The 16,005-nt window shown below is 43.5% G+C and overlaps 1 long non-coding RNA gene across 1 annotated transcript in view; it reads right to left on the bottom strand.

Moving 5' to 3' along the window:
* Positions 1–15,264, bottom strand: part of LOC146771120 (uncharacterized) — a 92,970-nt gene extending 77,706 nt beyond the window's left edge. The window contains exon 1 of the long non-coding RNA XR_014975221.1: positions 15,220–15,264. This is a non-coding gene — a long non-coding RNA (uncharacterized LOC146771120). The remainder of the gene's footprint in view (positions 1–15,219) is intronic.
* Between the last annotated feature and the right edge of the window lie 741 nt (positions 15,265–16,005).

Genomic DNA, 16,005 nt, shown 5'->3' with positions numbered 1-16,005 from the left:
TCGCTTCTCCCGGACCAGAGGGTGAGCCCACCAACTAAAAGTCTTGACCGTTATGGAGGAGTTTTGGGATACGCGCCCATGAGGTGTGGTGCTCTCACGGACATACCTTGATTGTTTGCCCCATTCCACCACCCATAGTAGCCCCAGACTGCGGGGCGACCAAGTCCCAAGTCTGAGCTTAGTCACGTGCCACAGGCAAAGATATCCTAGTTCACAGTAGCCCCTTTCACCTAACATCAAGGCTTTGAGCTAATGGACATTCGACACATGAAAACTGCGCCTCTTTGCTTGGGTGGCACCCGTGTTCATTTTGGGTGGTACGTTTTACATTTTGGGACTGTTTTGCTGGATTCACAACTTCCTATTCTCAAATCCACTGAGTTGTCCAGCCTTGAACTTAGGGCTGCTGAGAAATCATGTCAGAGACATCAGAATAAAAGTGAAATATTATGCTGTCGCCTGGCAACTGTTGCCCCACACTTGTGTTTTTTGTGATGTCCTAAATTTAACCTCCCTATTTTGTTACCTGTAAATAAAATACCTATTGTGTTTTCACAGGTACAGCTGCGAGTACTGTCTTGTGTGGTGGGTACCTCCTACTGGAGTAAGTCTGCGCTGCTCAACCACGTTACTCTTATGTAGTCAGTAGCCCAAGGGCAGCATCTAGCCATCCAACCGGAGCGTCTTGATACCCGAGTTCACATGACACCAGAAGTGAATGACATCCTCCCCCGCCCAGAATACTGCCACCCAACCATTGGCTACCTCAGGTCTCATGGGAAAGGCTTCACCTGTGGGTCCAGATTAACCCTTGCTCTTCCAGTGCAGGCGGGAACATTCACTCCTGCACTTCACTGACTGATTAGTGCCACAAAAAAAATGCTTTGGTTTCTAGGGTGCTGTTCCATGTCCCCTGGCTGCTAGCAGAGCAGAAGATGTACTCCGGCTGTGCAAGACCCACTGCTTAATTTGTAAACAAATAAGTGCCAGAGCCCTCGTCTGGAGGACGCTGCAGCTTGCACAACACATTGCCCCTGCCTGTGCCGTCAAGGACAGCACCAACACAACTACTAGCATCGCACTTCTACAAGTGTGACAATTCAGACAGTTGCAGACCCCCAAAGACAAGGGCGTGTCTGACAGGTATTAGTCATTTTTAATCTAAATTTAATTAACAACTGCTGTTATGCTCATCTCTAAATTTGACACTTGGTGGCGCTGTTTGCCTGTCTGAATTAAGTGCTGGTGCTGACAATTAAGTGCCGGTGCCGAGCACCGGAAAACACTGCCTCAAATCAAGCACTGGCCGACCACTTCACTTCTTTTTTTTAGCATTTTGGGGGTGTAGCGCCTTCGGGACTCAGATGTCCAGTCCCTGAGCAGAGCCCACCAACCTACCCTGATTAGCTTCCGTTTTCAGTCAGAGGGCTGCATACAAACTCCAGTCGCTGTGCACTGCCCTCTTCGCTGCTGGAAGCTCCGGTCACCTCCATGCACTGCAGTCTCACAAGCAGCAGTGGGAGGGGTCTCCTGTTAGCATCAAACCTTCTGAACATCCTTACTATAGGTACATCTTACTATAGGTACATCTCTGCACATACCACATGGGGTACAGCAGCAGGGTATAGCCAGGGCCACTGGAATTATGCAGCAGGGGAGGGTAAAATTATGCAGTAGCATTGAGTAAATTATGTGGCAACATAAGGCAAATTATGTAGCACATTTTGTGATAGTATTACTTCATTATTTTGTAATTTTTACACTGTCTGGGTGTTGGTTGCACCTCATAAGTATAAGTGTAACACCCAAATATAGCAGTAAGCAACTAGAAAGGTGACCAGTCAACCTATGCAAATGGCCTTCCATTGTGCAGTAACAAGTGTTGCTGCGTTTTTTGTAACATTTGAACTATTTGAGTTAGAAACTATTTTGTTAAATCTGCAGATTATGCACCAAATGATAAATTATGTGGCAAATGTGGCAAATCTATAAGGATGCACAAAAAGGCAGAGACCACACAATCTAATAATCCCAGTGACCCTGGGTATAGCTCTGGGGTAGGATATTGATTTTCAGAGTATGTGCCCATTCATAGACCTCCCCCCACTCCTTGCTGGCACTGATGAGGCCAGACCCCACAGAGGCCTAGACTGCAATGCCCCCCCACCCACCTCCCTCTTCTCAGAGTCTGGCCCAGGTCAGGGAAGCCTGTGGCACAGCCCTGAAGATGACTGTTTATTGAGGCCCTTCCTTCCCAGCTGGCAGCAGCTGGTGAGCTGTCGGACAGGAAGTGAGAGCTGAACCCAACACAATGGGGCCACTGCCAGCCTCATCCCCAGGCAGGCCGTCTAACAATACAGGGCCCCCAAGGAAGGAGATAAAAACATTAAGGAGGCGCCAGAAAGGATCCGAGTGCAAAGAGAATTGTAACAAATGAATATACACACAAGAAACAGTCTGCATTAACAATTAAACCTAAGCTAAACAACCACCAAAAGGCACAGCTCTCTCTCACGTCATTGTTGAAGGGCCCAACCTCCATTTTACTATCATTTTTATTTAAACGACAGCCTGTTTCTTGGCGCGCGAGCTCTGCCAGTCCCACATATTTCGAGAGAACTGAGAGGCGCCTCGAAGGCAGGGCTGGCTCCTTGGTGAGCGCTTTGGGACGAAGTCACCGGCGGATCACACCGCACACGCCCCTGTGGGAGACAGGGTGCAGACAGGCACATGAGCATGCAGTGAGCGAGGCTGCCGACAGAGCACGACTATCTAAAACATGCCCCTAACAGCAAAATACCTTCTGGAGTGCATGCAGCCCGCTCAGACAAATAACACTTAAACATTGGCAAAGCCAATAGCGACACCTTTTAAAAGTGTCAGCTGACTTCCTGGCTTTGCCAGTGTATGCTGTAGTTGCTAACAAGCTATTAAACAAGCATTTGCAATGCAAAAGGTCTTGCATTTGCAAGAATTTGATCTACTGGCATTGTAAATGACACTGCCTTTTATTTATGTATTTTGAAACCCAGCATGCAGTGCGTAAACACGCACTCTGTACTTATAGCAGTTGCTTACGAGAAGCAAGGCTGGCAGTAACTGCACATCTTACTGCCAGCCTTGCTTCTCGTAAGCAAGGACTAACTGTGTACTTATTCACCGCTTGCTGGTTTTTCAAAACAAATAAAAGGCATTATTATTTACGATGTAAATAGCTCAAACTCTTGCAAATGTGAGACCTATTGCATTGCAAATGCTTGTTTTGCTTTGATGTGACGCTGACCTCTTTTTGGGTAAGCTGTTTGATGTGTAATATGCAGGTCCATCTTCTTGATTAATGTTTTTGCGTTTTCTGCATTTTGCTGCTCAAACTCTTTTTAAGAGAAAATGGTAGGTTTCTCGGTGGAAGAAATCAAACTGCTCCCTGACTTCGGAACAAAACCTTCAGCAATACAAGCCAACTGTGTTATTGTTGTGATCAGATTTGAGTATTTCTCAATATGCACACATTAAACCCCTAATAAGAGTACACTTTGATTTATTCCCAGACCGCATGTGAAAACAGTGACAGACCTGCTTTCTTGAAATATAGCTATGTATGTACACAAGGCCTTTTACTAATGAATGTTCTGTAAACAAAAATAAATGTAAAAAGAAATCTGGCTGATGTACTTGCATGACATTGGTGTGAGCTCTTGACTTGACTTATTGCCTTTCTAATACTGGAAAATTGCGCTGTGCACAGACGATTAGAAATGATGGGTTAGAGCAGAGTTCAGTCAATTAAAGGTCAGTGGATAAGTGGACATGGTATTTCTTGTAATTCCCAAACTAAGATTTGTGGTTGATATAGGGGTAGTCAGGGAAAGAGACCAGCCTCATTTGAATTAATGTACGGAGCATATTTAAAGCGATGAGTGCGGTGGAAGTGGAGCTTTCTAGGAACAAGCCTTCAAGCAGGTTTTATTAAAATGGGTGATCGGTTTCAAGATGTGCTGGAGGGCCAAGATTATTTGGTGCAATGTTACAATAAATGGCCCAATTTGAAAGCTAAGAAGACATAACTGTGCCCACATTTGAGTCTCGCACAGAGGTTTACCTTTTCTGGGATCTTTATTGTAATGAATGAACAAACGTTTGTTTATTGGATGTGGTAGTAGTTCCCACCTACATTGCATTAGCTTTTAACAGTGACTGGTTAGCTGTAAACAGTGTGGTGATCAGCCAGCCACCTGGGAGTGCGTACATGTATTGGATACCGTCCGTTACCAGAGATTAACTAAATGACATGACATTCACAAGCCAAGTTGTGGACTCGGACAGCTAAGTGAAAACAGGCACCTTCATTAGGCAGGAGTCCAAAGACAGACGGGGAGGCGCGGCTGCTGCAGTCACTATCTTGCGGTTTATTAAAGAGAGCCACACGTGACAACCCGGCTACGGGCCCTCCTCAAGCTAAGCTAGAGAGTTTTAAGGCAGCAACTGCAAATTAGAAATGTCTCCTATTTTTTTTATTTACATGCGTCTGGGGATGCATGTAATTTATTTTCCTGCGAGTTATTAAGACGAGCTGGGACTCACGGACAGCTGAGTGAAAACAGGCACCTTGATTAGGCATGAGTCCGAAGACAGACCGAGAGGTGCGGTTGCTGGGCAGCTCTATCTAATGGTTTATTAAAGAGAGCCACACCTGACAAATCAACTGCGGGCTGTTAACCCACAGACCATGAAGCGCGCCAGAGCCCAGCAGGAGGTGGTGTTGGAGTGCGACAAAGCAACTTCCTGCACAGCTGAATGAAACCATGACAGAAAAACTAGCATTTGGGAGACAAGACATCAACAAGCCCAATCTCCTTTAGAAGAAATCCGAAAACAAAACAAATAGCCTACCAAAAAGAAGCCCAACTGACGGACATGAAAAGTGCAAAAAGGCTAAAAAATACAATCTAAGGAGCGGGAGGTACGGAGGGAGGCAGCACTAATAACTGCGGCATTAAGAAGTTGGCGGGAGGAATGCTATATTTACACGTAAGCAGCTATGCTTCTGAAGCTGAAAACAGGCAAGAAGTAACAGACCAGTAAACCAAGAAAAAAATAGTCCCCGAAAGAACAAAAAGAACCATAGCGGAATGAGACGGTACTTAGTTCCTGCTGCGTGGGAGGAACAGAAGGGAAAAAGGAGGGACAAAGAGGCAGGGGTGATCACTAGGAAGCAAGAATTTGTAAAGGACACTGAAACAAACAAATCAAAAGCAGGGGGATGGCTTTAGGCCCACAAGAGAAATTACAACAGGTCTCGAAAGGGGTCTAAGCCTCTTCCACCTTCTGGACAGAAGAAGCATCTACAAATCCCTTTTCTGGTTACTCAGTCTCTTGGCTTGTGCTGCCAAGCTTCAGTCGAGGTTAAGGTGAATAGAATTTGCTGACTAGTTAGAGCCAGTACGTGTCCAAACTTGTAGGCACCGACCAGTAGCCAAGCCAAGCAAATGGGTGGCCATCTTTATAGCTTTTAACTCCATCCACCAGAAGCGGGAGCAGCTTCACCAGCTTCTCTTTCCTGGGATTCAAGCACCCAGAGAGGGGAGCAGCCTATTGTTTGAGGGATGAATACTGGGTGGTACCGGGCTGGATGTCCCAAGACGATGGGTAGAGGTGAAGAGGACGCTGCCCATACAGCCAAACTGACTTCAGCCAGTTCATTGTTCCAGCCAGGGCAGGTGTCTGAACCGAATGTAGTTTGTAGCCTGGAAACCAGAAGGGTAAAACTACTGTGGGGTGTTTGAGATGCAACCACAGAGGGCCACTCTAAGGGCATCGGAGTAGAACAGAACTATAATGCAGGGAGCACCATTCAGTGTGCTGGGTCTGGTGGCATAGTAGACAAATGTGTTCACTGTAAGGGGTCTGTGTTTGGCCTCATGGTTACAGGTTCTAATCCTGGCGGGTCCACTCAGCCTTTTATCCTTCTGAGGTCAATAAAAGAGTACCATTGAGTTGGGTAACAATAAACATCTATTACTCAGCACCAAGATACCCTTCTGTGTGAACGTGCACTTTACAAATACACATGTTATGTTATGGTAATGTGTCCTCAGAGCGTTCCAGTTATGTCACACATGGATTTACATATACATCTCAGATACACTGTGGGCAAGTGAACATGTGTTAGATGAACTATCTCTTCCGTAAAGCAGGAAGCCTCTGGGCAACAAATAACAGTGGCACTAAACTGCTCAAAGCCCCTTCTAAAGTGATGTCGCAAGTCTTCAAGGCAGGGACATAATGCAGGTTCCTGAACCCCTGTGACGTAGAGGGGCCCACACCCTTCAGTGGGCTCCATTCAGCCTAAAACATAGGAGTATATGCAGGATTTGTGAGTCTCAAACGTCCCTCACCACATTCTGCAGGGGGGGCTTATCAGTTTGTTACACCACTGGCTCAAGAGTCCATTACTATTGCCCCCAGGATTGAAAGCCCTCACTGTTCCTGCCAGTTATGGAAATGGCTACCTTTCTCTCAAGATTACAGGTAAATTTATGGCCCTGCAGTGGGCTGTACAGCCAAAATTTGACACCAACTATATCCTGGTACAAGAATATCGAGGACAGAATATCGACACCAGCTATATCGTGGTACAAGAATATCGGGGACAGAATATTGCCACCAATGATATCGCAGTACAAGAATATCGAGGACAGAATATCAACACCAATATTAAGCCAGCATTTATTCATCGGCTGAATTTTAAATTTTTCCAGAAAGCCATTGATAAGAAAATGAATTATTCTTGATTGAAACCTGTCAGTTTCATTGGAAAGACAGCAGTTGTGTGGGGAGAGCACTCCTGCGATGTAACTGTTTAATCAATAATTCTCAATTGATGGGAGCAGCGGTGCATCAGTTCTGTAGGAGTTTGTCCTCTCCTACTGAAAAAGACCGGATATTGACAGGTTGAGAGCCTGTATGCAACTGAGCACTGTTCACAAAGTCTCCTACTTGACACTACTTTTTTTGAAAAATGTATGTTTAATTTTCAGCATTGAAACAGGACATACTCTAGAACTTTACACATTATTTTCTTATGTGGAAACGCATAAGAATGTAGCAGTTTGTACCAATACAAATTAATGACATTTAAACAGCATGGATACAAACAGTTTTCACATGTAGCACAATACCAAATTACATGTACTAAACATGATGCAATAACACAAAAAAATTCAACACAGCAGAAAATTTTTTAAATGCCCAATGCATTTCGGAACCAGCCGGTTCCTTCGTCAGGGGCCAATCTGAAAAATATAAAGCGAACCATGTTGCTAGTTAGGATTATGTTGTGGGGGCTCAATCTCAGTGACTAATACAGAGCAGACGTGTCTGACAACAAGTTACCTGTTTGTCTGTGTGGTTAAATGTTATCTGCAACGGACAGAAATATGACTGAGTCAGCATGGGCTCAAGTGATGATATATACGTGAAAGAAGATTGTAAAACATAGTCAACTACGCGCTTACCTGGGTGTGCAACACTCGTATTTCTGAAATTATGAAAGCGAACCAGATCATGTTAGTGAAATTAATCAGGACAGGAGTCCTAATGCAAGTGCTCGATAATCGATAGAGGGTTACAGTAGTGGTAATGAATTCATACCTTACGCAAGATGGTCGGCTCTGAAGCTGTTGGAAAAATAATAATTGCGTGTGTAAACCATTAGCGTATCAAGTGAACTATACTAGACGCACAAGATCCTCAGAAGTACAGTCTAAAAAAAGTTGCGTGTAAGGCTAAACGGGTGAAATCTTACCTCCGGAGGTTTTGTGAAGAGCTGCGTAAAGAGAAAGGGAGAAAAAAGGAACGAGTTTTGTTTATAAAAAACGGAAGAATTAACGGAATGGTGTGACCAGAATGAACAGCGTACTCAACCAACGAGAAGCACGTCACAGAAATCTCACCTTAAAAATGCTACGGGGGAGAAATAACGAACGTCTCTGCAACACCAGTGAATGAGTGCAAAGCGTCAGCTGAAAATGCGCTTTTGTAAGAGAAACAATTCAGGACATAAACCGGAAGTACCCGACATAAACGATGGACTAAGAAAGTCTTGGTTTTAATCTAATGAACAGGAGGTTCTCAGTGCTAACATGGGTGCCATGTTGGAACGGAGACGAAACGCTGCAAGATAGGGGGGAAATTCATAAATGCAAGATATAATGAGCGATAAGAGAACGGAACAATCAGAACTAAGAAGTATTTCGTGATCATTACTTTTACGAGCTCCTAGTCTGAACAAATGAGATCGGGTAATGTATGTGGGCATACATCGGTGCCAAGTAGAAACAAAATAATAAAACATCACAGTGCATAAAATGATGACGACTAGGGGATAAAAAAAGGAGCAGAGTTCTCTCAGCGGAGATATGTTCAGCAAACTTAAAGTTCCTCATCTTTCGGACTAATAGATCCGTTGGGTAGTGTTAACATATGTGTTGTGTACAATAAACTGTGTGCACAATGTGGATGAAATGCGCATCGAGATATATAGACAAGTGCTGAGAGTTCCTTTGAAAACTGAAAGGTGCGTGGTAACCTAAATAATCGTGCATAAGGAGTTGGTATGTGTGTAACATGATATTAAGTGAGTTTTGCTGTAATGTTCGTAGTTGGTTTTACAGTTTAGAAGCTGGCCTAAGGGGATGCTGACTAGTTAAGAAACTCTTGGTTAAATAAAGCACGACATGTCCATCCGGTCATTGAGACCGGTGGGTGCCATGGTGTCCAGGCTTTTGATCCAAAAAACTTCCCTTTGGAGAAGTCTCAGGTGATTGTTGGTACCTTGTTGTAGCTCCACATGTTCAATTATTTGAAATCTTAGTTGTGATATAGAATGGCATGCTTCATGTGAATGATCAATCCACATACCTACTTTTACAAACCGATCCAACACCACAGCTGGAAATCATCTTGCAAGGGATCTTGAAAAAAGCTTACGATCTAGGATGGATTGACGAACAAACCAGACAGTTCCTCACCACACCAAATCCACGCAGACCTCACCTGTATATGTTACCAAAAATACACAAAAACCTACATCAACCACCTTTCAGACCTATTGTCTCTGGATGCGACTCAATTTTTGATGTCGTAGGAAAATATTTGGATCACTACTTACAGAAATTCGTGCAAAACTGGTGGTCATACACCAAGGATACCACAGACTTCCTCAAGAAACTTCAACTCATTCAACCAAATATTCAATCCACTTGGTTATTGTGTACTATTGATGTGGTGGCTCTCTACACCTCTATTACTCATTCCACAGGCATGGAGGCAGTTAAATGGGCTCTACTCCAACGCGAAGACATTGATACAGAGAAGGTTTTCATTTTGCAACTCTTACACTTTTGCCTTCACCACAGTTACTTTAAATGGAATGAACAATTTTACGCCCAACTCTCGGGAACTTCTATGGGCTTTCCAGGAGCTCCCTCATACGCCAACATCTTCATGGCAATGTTTGAACAGGAGTACATCATGGACATACCTCAATGGTGGACAAACATTTACACCTACAGTCGATACATTGACGACATCTTTCTGGTTTGGACCAACTCCCAGCAACTCCTGGAAGAAATGATAACCACTTTAAATTCTCACAACTCTAGGATACAATTCACCCACAGGATTGAAACACAGACTATCCAATTCCTTGATGTTACCATCAATAAAAATCCTGATGGACCAAGACTCTCAACCACGGTCTACACTAAACCCACTGATCGCAACAATGCGTTACATTTCACCAGCTTTCATCCTAATAACCTTATCCACAATTTACCTTACTCTCAGTTTATCCGCATTAAACGCATTTGTTCCAACATGGTAGACAGCACGACCAAGATTAATGAACAAAAAGAAAAATACTATGAACGAGGGTACCCTTCCACCATCATTGACTCTTGTGCACAACGAGCATTGGCCAAATCACGGGAAGATTTATTGTCACCCACCAGTAAAGTCAATAAATCCAATATAGTCTTCATATCCAGATATTCTACTTGCTCTACAGCCATCAAGAAGATTATCAATAAACGGTGGGAACTACTATCAAATGAAACTGAATTTAATAACATCTTCTGTGAACCACCTCTGCACGCTTACACAAGGGGCCAAAACCTCCGTGAACTAATATCTTCCACCAAGCAACAACCTCAAACTGGCCGCACCCACAAAGGCACGGTGAAATGTCATAATTGTTCACACTGCAACAACATCATCCTAGGAAATATCTTAAAACATCCTACCACTGGCAAGGACGTTGCATTACGACACACCAGCGATTGCAATACTTCCAATGTAATTTACGGGATCAAATGCCCGTGTGGCAAACTATACATTGGAAAAACTGAACGGAAAATGAAAACACGTCTGACCGAACACAAAAGTCGCATCAGAACTTTGAGTAAAAATTCTCCTCTGGCATCCCACTGGCATGAAGCATGCCATTCTATATCACAACTAAGATTTCAAATAATTGAACATGTGGAGCTACAACAAGGTACCAACAATCACCTGAGACTTCTCCAAAGGGAAGTTTTTTGGATCAAAAGCCTGGACACCATGGCACCCACCGGTCTCAATGACCGGATGGACATGTCGTGCTTTATTTAACCAAGAGTTTCTTAACTAGTCAGCATCCCCTTAGGCCAGCTTCTAAACTGTAAAACCAACTACGAACATTACAGCAAAACTCACTTAATATCATGTTACACACATACCAACTCCTTATGCACGATTATTTAGGTTACCACGCACCTTTCAGTTTTCAAAGGAACTCTCAGCACTTGTCTATATATCTCGATGCGCATTTCATCCACATTGTGCACACAGTTTATTGTACACAACACATATGTTAACACTACCCAACGGATCTATTAGTCCGAAAGATGAGGAACTTTAAGTTTGCTGAACATATCTCCGCTGAGAGAACTCTGCTCTTTTTTTATCCCCTAGTCGTCATCATTTTATGCACTGTGATGTTTTATTATTTTGTTTCTACTTGGCACCGATGTATGCCCACATACATTACCCGATCTCATTTGTTCAGACTAGGAGCTCGTAAAAGTAATGATCACGAAATACTTCTTAGTTCTGATTGTTCCGTTCTCTTATCGCTCATTATATCTTGCATTTATGAATTTCCCCCCTATCTTGCAGCGTTTCGTCTCCGTTCCAACATGGCACCCATGTTAGCACTGAGAACCTTCTGTTCATTAGATTAAAACCAAGACTTTCTTAGTCCATCGTTTATGTCAGGTACTTCCGGTTTATGTCCTGAATTGTTTCTCTTACAAAAGCGCATTTTCAGCTGACGCTTTGCACTCGTTCACTGGTGTTGCAGAGACGTTCGTTATTTCTCCCCCGTAGCATTTTTAAGGTGAGGTTTCTGTGACGTGCTTCTCGTTGGTTGAGTACGCTGTTCATTCTGGTCACACCATTCCGTTAATTCTTCCGTTTTTTATAAACAAAACTCGTTCCTTTTTTCTCCCTTTCTCTTTACGCAGCTCTTCACAAAACCTCCGGAGGTAAGATTTCACCCGTTTAGCCTTACACGCAACTTTTTTTAGACTGTACTTCTGATGATCTTGTGCATCTAGTATAGTTCACTTGATACGCTAATGGTTTACACACGCAATTATTATTTTTCCAACAGCTTCAGAGCCAACCATCTTGCGTAAGGTATGAATTCATTACCACTACTGTAACCCTCTATCGATTATCGAGCACTTGCATTAGGACTCCTGTCCTGATTAATTTCACTAACATGATCTGGTTCGCTTTCATAATTTCAGAAATACGAGTGTTGCACACCCAGGTAAGCGCGTAGTTGACTATGTTTTACAATCTTCTTTCACGTATATATCATCACTTGAGCCCATGCTGACTCAGTCATATTTCTGTCCGTTGCAGATAACATTTAACCACACAGACAAACAGGTAACTTGTTGTCAGACACGTCTGCTCTGGATTAGAGTCACTGAGATTGAGCCCCCACAACATAATCCTAACTAGCAACATGGTTCGCTTTATATTTTTCAGATTGCCCCTGACGAAGGAACCGGCTGGTTCCGAAATGCATTGGGCATTTAAAAAATTTTCTGCTGTGTTGAATTTTTTTGTGTTATTGCATCATGTTTAGTACATGTAATTTGGTATTGTGCTACATGTGAAAACTGTTTGTATCCATGCTGTTTAAATGTCATTAATTTGTATTGGTACAAACTGCTACATTCTTATGCGTTTCCACATAAGAAAATAATGTGTAAAGTTCTAGAGTATGTCATGTTTCAATGCTGAAAATTAAACATACATTTTTCAAAAAAAGTAGTGTCAAGTAGGACACTTTGTGAACAGTGCTCAGTTGCATACAGGCTCTCAACCTGTCAATATCCAGTTTCATTGGAAAGCCACCATGCACTTTATCTAATGTTTGAAAGATGTAGTTTCAGTGGAAAGCTATTATGCACTTTATCTAATGTTTACTTGCTCTAGTTTATACACTGTTGTCTAGCCAAGAAAGTTTGCGCTAAAAAATAGCACTATGTTTTTATTGCGGAGATACGGTGTCTTGAAAATTGATAACGTTTTATGTTTTACCTCGAATAGCTGCTCATTGTTGGTTTTATGTCTTAAACTCGTTTTTTAAATACTTTGCATCTTTGTGTGTATATGTGACTTATGGTTTATCAAAACAACAAATAAAGTTTACGAGCTGAATAAAAAACTAAACTGTAACAGCTGCACCAACCAACAGCTTTGAAACTGCCTGCTGAGGTGAAGGTTGTAACCAATCACTGTGGTGTAGGTGCACGTGTCCTCGACAGACCCAAATAACCTGATGAGGACTCAAGAAAAACACATGGGAAGCCTGTCTTAGTGGTCTTGAGGTGTAATTTCACTCTGCAGGAAAAACACTATCAAGACTTCAGGAAGGCAAGTATGCAGTGAGGCAAGGATGCAGTGAGGCAAGGATGCAGTGAGGCAAGGATGCAGTGAGGCAAGGATGCAGTGAGGCAAGGATGCAGTGAGGCAAGGATGCAGTGAGGCAAGGATGCAGTGAGGCAAGGATGCAGTGAGGCAAGGATGCAGGAATTAAAGAATGGAGGAAGGACGTCACAGCAAGCTATCCATGACGGTCGCTTGTCCCAGCAATCTCAGTCCTCTGCATTCCCAGATAGCCTTGCTTCCTACATTCTACGCCTAACCTCCCATACTAGCCATGTGCACTCTGCCCTTTCTCCATGCAGGCTGCAATACAGCCTACATGGTAAAAATGGCCTCCCCATAGGCTCTAGGCTGGGTGCTGTCCCGACTAATCGCAATGCTGCCATTTCAGCATTGTGATTGGCTCAGGGGAGGGAAGGGAGGCTGCCTGCTTCCTGTCCCTGGCAGGAGAGCAGGAGCCAAGAAAGCGTGTGACCTGGTCGGTGGACAGGTACGTTTTTAAAATGTATTATTAAATTTACCACTTCCCCACTCGACCCACCCACCCACGATTAATGCCGGCCGCGACTCGCACAAAGCATTCAACCTTGTACCCTGGCTGTTCTCCATGCACACAGCACAGCATTCAACCTTGTACAGTGGCAGCCCTGCACACACGACAGCATTCATCCTTGTACACTGCCAGCTCTGCACCCACACAGCACAGCATTAAACCTTGTGCATGCCAGCTCTGCGTGCACACAGCACAACATTCAACCTTGTACGCTGCCAGCTCTGCACACAGCACAGCATTCAACCTTGCAGTCACGGCCCGCATTAAGCTGATTTTTTTTTATAAACGTTCTCTTTCACTTTTCCAGCGTCTTTAAGTTGACTTTGTTTATAAATGTTCGCTTTCACTTTTGCCACATAAATGTTGAAAGCGTGTTTCCCCTTCTCCAGAATCCTGCTTCTCTTTCCATTTTGCCACGCGCTTGTTTGTAATGCTACAGCTTTAAGTGCAGGTTGGCAATGGGAAAGCAGATTAAATACCTCAATCGAGATGGCTTAGTTTTCAATGTCGGCAGGACCTTGAACCTTTCTGATCAATTGTGCTCATATTCCGCTAACATAAAGAGATTCAATTTTCAGAGTCATTTCTTTACTCGACTGCTCTCTGCCCGAACACTTTTCCAAGCACGCTGTCTGCATATTAAGTGTTCATATGACCATCTGGTTTTGTGAGATTTCTACCAAGATCCCCCCGGTAGTGGAAGCTGAGGTGTATATGAAGATGTTTCACCAACACCAATTCAGCACTGTCCCCGAAGCCTACGCACATTCTAAATTGCCCAACAAAAAAAAACCAGCGCATTTTGTCGTTTACTCCCCTGCCTCCTGCACTCTTGCTAACTTTAGTGCATATCTGACACTTCTCAATAAAACACAGGCGGATGCTGGCAAAATGTGCCCCAAACTCAGCTCCTCTGTATCCAGCAACAGGCCACGCAAAAGGGAACACTTACTTGCAGCATGGCACACAGTGTTTTAGAAGAGCGATTACCCTTCGTTTCTTTGAAAAATATGTTGCCATAGAAGCGCATGGAGCTCGCGCACATTTTAACTTATACAAAAAAAACAGCGCATCTTTTAATTCATTCCCCTGCCTCCTGCAGTGTCGTGGACTCGAGTGCACATGTTTAACATCTCTTAGCAAAACATAGGCTGATATTGGCAAAATGTGCCCCAAAACCCACTCCGTTGTAGCCAGCAACAGGCCCCGCAAAATGGAACATTTACTTGAACCATGTTACAGTGTTTTGAAGCCGATGGTTCACGGTGATTAGCATTGACATTTAATAACAGAGGTTGCTTTTATTTACACCGAGGATGGCATGATGTTGAAAAAAATCACTTAAGGTCCCAAAAGCGAGACCTATTGGCTATGCCAATGCTTGTTCAAAGGAGCTCCGAGGCAGAAGATTTACGAGCTGGCATTGTATCGGCATCTTCTTTCCAGAGTTGAAAGATTAGTCAAGCCAGTTCCAGTTGCGCAAGTTCAGCTGTGGGGGCCAATTTCAAAATAAAGACTCTGTACTCGGTAGTTATTCGAAACCTTGTTTCCGTTGCTCAGACCCCAAATAGCTCTCACCTTTCGTATTCAGAGGGTTCTTTTGAAAAGGCAATTTTTCAAAGAGTCTTAGGTTTAATTCATTGGAATAATAAGTGTAAACGTACCTATGTTGTTGCTCCAGTTGAGTGTAAAGGCTTCGTTGATTCCACCTGAATTAAAAAGAATAGAAAGGTTAATAGTTCTACCAACAGTATCAGATACGGATTAGTTAATAGACTGCACATTAGTTCCTTTAAATTGTAATTGCATTCCTACAGCATAGCCACACATTTTGCACTGCCCACATTTTGGACTATTGTGAATTCACTAGGAGTGAAGGATGCGGTTCCTATATCTCAACCCCTGTTTTTTGTAAATCATTGGGTATCTTGTGTAGTCTACTTGGAAGATTTCATATAGGTTCAATCTCTACATATGTTCACACGGGGACCCGTTTAAGCAGAGCCTGGTGGGCTCCCTCGTTGAAACTGAGAGCACAGAATTGCTCTTCTCTCTGAAACACAGGCTTTTACCCTCGGTGAACACCTCAAGACACTTCCACTCCATATTTCAATCTATGAAATAGTTTTTGCATGATCGCAGCTATGGTCGAGACCGTGATGTTGGAAGGGGTTCAGTTCCATTTGCTTCATTTCAACTGTCCGCAAACCCAGGTATGTCTCTACCCCGGTCTTTGAAAGCAGCCAGGAAGTAACTCGCACACATCGTACCTTAGACAGGGCAACATCTCTCACCCCGTACTCTCACAGTTTTCATTTTGCACCGAAGTCGCATCAATCCCCATGCATTGAAGCACTTTCACCCTGCACTCAGACACTTATCAAGCTTCATTCTTGCACGGAGAGCACACACACCATTCTCTCTACACTCAATACTCTGCTCCACCACCT

Source organism: Triturus cristatus, unplaced genomic scaffold, assembly GCF_964204655.1.
Source record: "Triturus cristatus unplaced genomic scaffold, aTriCri1.1 SCAFFOLD_517, whole genome shotgun sequence".
Taxonomy (NCBI): domain Eukaryota; kingdom Metazoa; phylum Chordata; class Amphibia; order Caudata; family Salamandridae; genus Triturus; species Triturus cristatus.
This window is presented reverse-complemented; position numbering and strand designations above follow the sequence as displayed.